Consider the following 8104-nt stretch of genomic DNA (forward strand, 5'->3'; position numbering starts at 1 on the left):
AGTATAATTTTGTTATAAAAAGAATCATGTCTCTCTCATTAATGAATTTGATGCGATCTCTAAAATAGAAAAAAATATTACTATGAAAAATTTAAAATAAGTTACTAAATATATTTTTTGCTAATTAAGGTTATGTATCGAGAAACGAAGGAATTGGCTTCATGAGTTATAACATTCATCAAAAGCTAACAGGATTCACACTACATATTCTTCCTAAAGTTAAATTATATCATTATATTTACACATGCTTTCTTAAAAATAGTTTGAATTCCTAAAGGAACTATAAGTAATTTGATGTTAAAAGTTAAAAAAGATAAATCTAATCACGAAGGACTCAATGTTAAATGAGTATCAAAAGCAAACTCCTCTTTTTTGTAAGTATATTTCTAAACAAAAGCTAGGAGCAAAAAATGGTATCTTGATAGTGGATGCTCCGAGACGGAGGATATATTATCTTTGGAGATAATAATAAAGAAAAAATCATTGGCATTAAAAATATTAGTAATAAATCGAATCTCTTGATTGAAGATGTGCTTTTAGTAGATGGTTTGAAATATAACTTAATAAGTATTAACTATATAATATTAAATTTAAATCTCATGCTTGCATCATACAAATATCAAATAAAAATAAATCTATAATTGCTTTCAGAAGTGAAAATTTTATACTATTGAAATTTTATAAAAATAACTTACATTTCGATTTTGAATGATGATGCATGGATTTGACATAGAAGACTAGGACATGCTAGTATGAAATTAAGTTTACAAATTAAAACTAAAGAACTTATAAGAGGAATGCCTAAAATTATATTTATTAAAAATAAAATTTATGGAACGTGCCAACTGGGTAAACAAATAAAGAATAGCTTTAAACATAAAACCCAAGTGAGTACCTAATTCATGTGGACCTATTGATATCACAAGCCTAAGAGGTAGCAAATACGCTTTTGTAATTATTGATGATTATAGTAGATATGCTTCGATATACTTCTTGTTATATAAAAATAATTATTTTAAATATTTTACCAAATTTTGTAAACAAGTTCAAAATGAAAAAAAAGTTTTATGATTTCTTCTATGGATTATGATGGTGAATTTAAAATAATAATTTTCAAAATTTTGTGATTTGAATGGGTATGACTACAATTTCTCTACTACAAGAAATCCATAATAAAATGAAGTTGTCGAGAGAAAGAATAAGAGCTTACAAGACATAGCAAGAACCATGCTTGATGAACATAACCTACCCAAATACTTTTAGGCCAAAGCCGTTAACTTGACATGCTATGTCATGAATAGGATTCTTATAAGATCTCAGCTATCTAAAACTCCATATGAATTGTGAACAATAAAATACCCAACATTTTATATTTTAGAGTTTTTAGATGCAAATGTTGAATCTCGGATTTTGATGATGAAATCAATTGGTAAATTATTTGATCTAATCCTTGTATTGAGATAAGTGTGCAGGATTAACTACGATAGCAGTAAGGCGTGAAGCAGATGATGGGCCGGAGTCGAAGACTCGGACGATATACCAGGAGCTCAGCGAAAGTTCATCGTGAGATCACCGGAAGCACGTTGGAAGACTCGTCGAAAGCTCATCGGGAGATCGCCTTGCCGAAAAGTTCGTCGGAGGATTGCCGAGTGAAAAATCGACGTGCCAGACCATGCTTCCCTTAATCGTAGTTAGAACGATAATTAGAGTTGATATGGGAGGTAATCCCATCAACTCTACTAGGGGCCAACTGGGCTCGGAGTTGGGTTGGTTTGGATCAGATTCAAGGCCCAACTAGGATGCTGAATTCTTGGTCGACGGTGGCACCACCTGGAAAGCAACAACACCCCAGGTGGTCTGGGTGGTGATACCGCCCAAACTAGGCGGTGGTACCGTTGACAGTAAATGCTGCCATTGGTGGTATCGCCCAATGTCAGGTGTCAAGCGGTGGTACCACCTTGTAATGATGGTGGTATCGCCAATATCCCGAAAATCCGGGATGAGATACTTTTTGGTTCCATTTTTGAAAGCCATTGGGGCCTATAAAAACCTCACCCTTTTCTGCAAGAAAGGGCATGAAAATATTGAGATAATCTTGAGTTATTAGGGTGTAAAAGTGTTGTAAACAAGTGCTAGAGTCCTCCTCCCTTTCTAGGTTTTGAGATCATTCAAGAGAGGTGTAAGACTTAGAAGGGTTCTCTCCTAAACCTGTGAAAAGGAGAAAGCGCTATAAACGGTGATTGGTCTTCACCTATTAAAGAAAGGCCTTTAGTAGATGCCAGTGACCTCAACGGAGGAGGAATCTGAAAGTGGATATAGGTCACATTGACCGAACCACTCTAAATTCTGGTTTACATTTCGTTTTGAGCAATTTACTTTAACTGCAAATCATTTCAAAGAAAAGTGCTTCTCCTCCTCATCTTATTTTCACTATGCTTACGCTCTCTTACGTTTCAAGTTGCTATCTTTCCAAATCGATTTCCATTGAACGTATAAAATATTTTACGAAATCGAAGAATTTTTTGCTGCACTAATTCACCCCCCCCCCTTAGTATCACTCTTGATCCTAACAATTGGTATCAAAGTAAGGTTCACTCTTGTTTAGTTTAAAACCCAAGAGAGATGACATTTGTCGGCAAACAAGAAGGTCATTCAATTACACATCCGCCCATGTTTAATAGGACAGATTACACATATATTGGAAGACTAGAATGAAGATCTTCCTAATTTCAATGGATTTTGAGCTATGGAACATTGTCGAAAATGGTTTTCAAAAGTCTTCTCTTCCAATGAACGATTGGAATGAGTTGGAGAAGAAGACTTTCACTTTAAATTCCAAGGCTATGAATGCCTTGTTTTGTGCATTAGATTAAAATGAGTTTAATTGAGTGTCGATTTGTAAAACGACTTTTGATATTTGGCACACACTCAAAGTGACTCATGAAGGTACTAGTAGAGTGAAGGAGTCAAAAATTAATCTTTTAGTGTACACTTATGAGTTATTTCGGATGAAACCGAGTGAGATCATTGGAGATATGTACACCCGATTTACGGATGTTGGCAATGGTCTAAAAGGACTTGGTAAAAGTTTCTTAGATTTTGAACTTGATAATAAAATTTTAAGGTCCCTTCCAAAGAGTTGGGACCCTAATGTAACGGTCATTCAAGAGGCCAAAGATCTAAATAATTTTCCTCTCGAAGAACTAATTAGGTCATTAATGACCTATGAGATAACTTGTAAAGCTCATGAAGAGCTTGAGGACACTCTTCCAAAGAACAGGAAGGATATGACACTAAGAACCTAAGAAGACCACTTGAAAGAAAACTCAAGTGATGAGGACCTTGATGAAGATTTGACACTCTTAACAAGAAAATTTAAAAAAATTATAAAAATAAATAAATTTAAAAATGACACTAAAAATAAATTTGAATCCAAGAAATATCAAGTAATATGCTATGAATGCAAGAAGCCAGACATTACAAGAGCGAATGTCCCCTAGCCAAAAAGAGGCAACCAAAGAAGAAGGCTCTCAAAGCAACATAGGACGACTCAAGTGCATCCGAAAAAGAGGAGCCTACCATCACCGAGCAAGTTGCTCACTATGCACTAATGGCCATGGGAGATGAGGTAACAAGTTTATTTGATGCAAATTTATCCTTTGATGAACTATTAAATGCTTTTGATGATTTATTTGATGAATGCAAATCAATTAGTAAAAAATATAAATTATTAAAAAGGGAGCATGCTTCTCTTGTTAGTGATTTCGATAAATTAAAAGTTGAGCACAATGATCGTTTAGCTCCTTGTATGGAATGTGATGAACTAGAAGCACTTAGAAAGGAAAACTTGCTACTCAAAGAAACCTTAGAAAAATTTGAGGTTGTTAGCAAGTCCTTGAACATGATCCTTGCCAACAAGGGTCACGTTCATAGAAAAGGCAAAATTGGATTTGTGAGTAGCTCTCACCAAAATCCAACCATTTTTGTTAAAGGCCCTACTTTGCATGTTTCACCCTGAAACAAATGTAACTTTTGTTACAAATTTGGGCATATAGCTTATCATTGTCCATTCAAGAAATATAATTCACATAAATTGATTTGGGTTCCTAAAAGAACCTCAAATGACTCAATGCAACATGATAAACTATGTAGATCGATTTTTGAGGTACCCAAGGTCAAATGAGTGCCTAAAAGTTATCCTTTTTTGTAGAAAAATGTACCATCACAAGCTAGGAGCAAGAGATGGAACCTTGATAGTGGATGCTCAAGGCATATGACCGGAGATCCATCTTAATTCTATAAGTTCACTAGCATAGATGAAAGATATGTCACATTCGGAGACAACAACAAGGGTAAAATCATTGGCAAAGGAACCATAGGTAACAAATCCAATTTCTTTATTGAAGATGTGTTATTGGTTGATGGATTAAAATATAATCTCTTAAGCATTAGTCAATTGTGTGATAAAGGATACCTCATTAAATTTGAATCTAATACTTACATTATTGAAAAACCGCATAAAAACACATCTATGATTGCACTAAAATAAAATAACATGTACACTATTGACATTAATGATCTTTACAATGAAATGTGTTTTTCAGTTTTGAATGACGATGCTTAGCTTTGGCATAGGAGATTAGGGTATGCTAGCATAAAATTAATTTCTCAAATTTTATCTAAAGAACTTGTAAAAGAAATTCCTCATATTAAGTTCGTCAAAGATAATGTGTGCGATGCATGTCAACTAGGAAAACAAATAAAATGTAGCTTTAAACCTAAGAATCAAATACGCACATTTAGATCTTTGCAGTTGATCCATATGGACTTGTTCAGACCAATTGCTACATCAAGCCTAGGAGGTAGCAAATACGCATTTGTCATCGTAGATGATTATAGTAGATACACATGAGCTTATTTTTTAGCACACAAAAGTGAATGCTTTAGGTATTTATCTAAGTTTTGTAAACTTGTTCAAAATGAAAAGGGTTTTATGATTTCGTCAATTCGAAGTGATCATGGTGGTGAATTTCAAAACCATGATTTTCAAGAATTTTGTGAATCTAATGTATACAACCACAACTTCTCTACTCCAAGAAATCCTCAACAAAATGGAGTAATAGAAAGAAATAATAGAAACTTACAAGAAATGACAAGAACCATGTTAAACGAACATAGCCTATCCAAATATTTTTGGACCAAAGCCGTGAATACGACATGCTATGTTATGAATAGGGTTCTAGTAAGACCACTACTTTCCAAAACTCCTTATGAGTTGTGGAACAACGAAAAACCCAACGTTTCATACTTTAAAGTTTTCGGATGTAAATATTTTATTTTGAATGAAAAAGATGCCTTAGGTAAATTTGATGCAAAATCCGATAAAGAAATTTTTCTTAGCTATTCTTTTGTTTCTAAAGCGTTTCGTATCTTTAACAAAAGAACTTTAATTATAGAAGAGTCTATTCATGTTGTTTTTAATGAAGTTTCCAAAGTTAAGAAAAATGATTTTGATGATGATGTTAATTTTGATTCTTTGAATTTAAATGAAACCCTTTCTCCATCTAGCAACTTGGATGCATCTTCTTCCGAAACATCCTTACCCAATGATTGGAAGTATGTAGATACTCATCCTAAGGAGCTAATCATAGGAGACACATCTAAAGGGGTTCAAACTCGTTCCTCTCTTAAGAATTTTTATGCAAATGTCGTTTTTCTCTCCCAAATTAAACTTAAATACATTGGCGAGGCCTTGAAAGATGATTCATGGGTCATCACAATGCAATATGAGTTAAATCAATTTGAGAGAAATGAGGTGTGAAAGCTTGTTCCGAGGCTAAATGACCATTTAGTTATTGGTACTAAATGAGTCTTTAGAAACAAGCAAGATGAACTTAGTATCGTGGTTAGAAACAAGGCTAGATTAATGGCCAAAGGTTTCAACCAAGAAGAAGGGATCGATTATGAAGAGACCTTCGCTCCTATGGCACGATTATAAGCTATAAGGATGCTCCTTGCTTATGCTAGTAGTAATAATTTTAAGTTGTTTCAAATGGATGTTAAAAGTGCTTTTCTTAATGGCTTTATTTCCGAAGAAGTTTATGTTGAACAACCTCTCAGATTTGAGAATGATAATCTCCCTAATCATGTGTTTAAATTGACTAAAGCTTTCTATGGTTTAAAATAAGCCCCAAGGGCTTGGTATGAGAGACTTAACTCTTTTCTTATTATAAATAATTTATCTAAAGGCAAGGTCGATACTACATTGTTTATCAAAAATTTTGAAAATAATTTTCTTATTGTTCAAATTTATGTTGATGATATCATTTTCGATTCCACGAATGAATCTCTATATGAATCATTTGCTAAAAGTATGAGTCTTGAATTTGAAATGAGCCTAACGGGGAAACTAACCTTCTTTTTAGGCTTACAAATCATACAATTAAGTAATGATATTTTTTTTGGTCAAACAAAATATGTTTTAGATTTGCTAAAAAGGTTTAATATGGATAGCTCTAAGGCTATCAATACTCCTATGACCACCTCTACTAAGTTAGACATTGATGAAAGTGGAGAAAGCTTTGATCAAAAAACTTATGGGGGTATGATAGGAAGTTTATTATACCTCATCGCAACTAGATTGGATATCATGTTTAGTTTAGTACTTTATGCTAGGTTTCAATCTAATCCTAAGATATCTCACCTTAAAGCGATTAAGAGAATTCTTAGATATCTTAAAGGTATCACTAACCTAGGATTATGGTATCTAAACTCCGAGAACTTTGAACTAATTGCTTATGCTGATACAGATTTTTCTGGATGTAGATTAGATAGAAAAAGCACATTCGAAACATGTCAATTTTTAGGACACACTTGTTTCTTGGTCTTCCAAGAAGCAAAACTCGATTGCACTATCTACAATCGAAGTTGAGTATATTGCAACTAGTGCATGTTGTGCACAAGTTGTGTGGATGAAAAACACTTTAGAAGATTATAAGATTCATCTTAAAAATATTTCCATAAAATATGATAATACAAGTGTAATATGTTTAACAAAAAATCTCATTCAAGACTCTAGAACTAAACATATTGATATTATGCATCACTTTATACGAGATCATATTAATAATCATGATATAATCTTAGAGTTTATTGATACAAAACATCAATTAGCCGATATTTTTACAAAGCCTTTTAAGAGAATTAGGTAAGATATCACTTTATACGAGATCATACTTGAAATGCTTGCTTGATAAATTTCTTTCATTATGATAAGATACCTAGGGCTTAACTTGCTATTTTACAATTGATATCTTACCATAAAATGATGAATTGCTATCTTTGTCATCTTTCATATTTGAAATATCATACTTGAAAATGGATGTCATGCCTTGACATCATTTTGATAAATACTTGGCATTGTATTTTGAGAATGTTAGATCATGATAGGAATCACGATGTGCATGTTGATAAGTTTAATGAACTTAACTTATTGGTTTAATTCTTAAATTCAAAGGCCTTGAATTCAAGAATGTTTTTTCTCAATTATGGCATATTGATAGGGAGAGTTAAGATTAACTCCATCACCAATTAGTTGTTATCATCAAAAAGGGAGAGATTGTTGAATCTCAGATTTTGATGATGAAATCAATTAGTAAATTATTTGATCTAATCCTTCTGTTAAGATAAGTATGTAAGATTAATTACGATAGCAGTAAGGCAGAAAGCAGATGATGAGCCGAAGTCGAAGACTCGGACGATATACCGGGAGCTCACCGAGAGTTCATCGTGAGATCACCGGAAGCACGTTGGAAGACTCACCGAAAGCTCGTCAGGAGATCGTCGGAAGCACGCCGGAAGACTAGCCGAGAGTTGGTCGGGAGTTCGTCGGAAGCTCGTCGGATGATTCGCTGAAAAGTTCGCCGGAGGATCGTCGAGTAAAAAATCGACATACCAGACCATGCTTGCCTTAATTGTAGTTAGGACGATAATTAGAGTTGATTTGGGAGGTAATCTCATCAACTCTCTTAGGGGCCAACATGGTTCGGAGTTAGGCTGGTTTGAGTCGGATTCAAGGCCCAACTAGGATGCTGAATTCCTGGCC

Source organism: Musa acuminata, chromosome BXJ3-5 (assembly GCF_036884655.1).
Source record: "Musa acuminata AAA Group cultivar baxijiao chromosome BXJ3-5, Cavendish_Baxijiao_AAA, whole genome shotgun sequence".
NCBI classification, from domain to species: domain Eukaryota; kingdom Viridiplantae; phylum Streptophyta; class Magnoliopsida; order Zingiberales; family Musaceae; genus Musa; species Musa acuminata.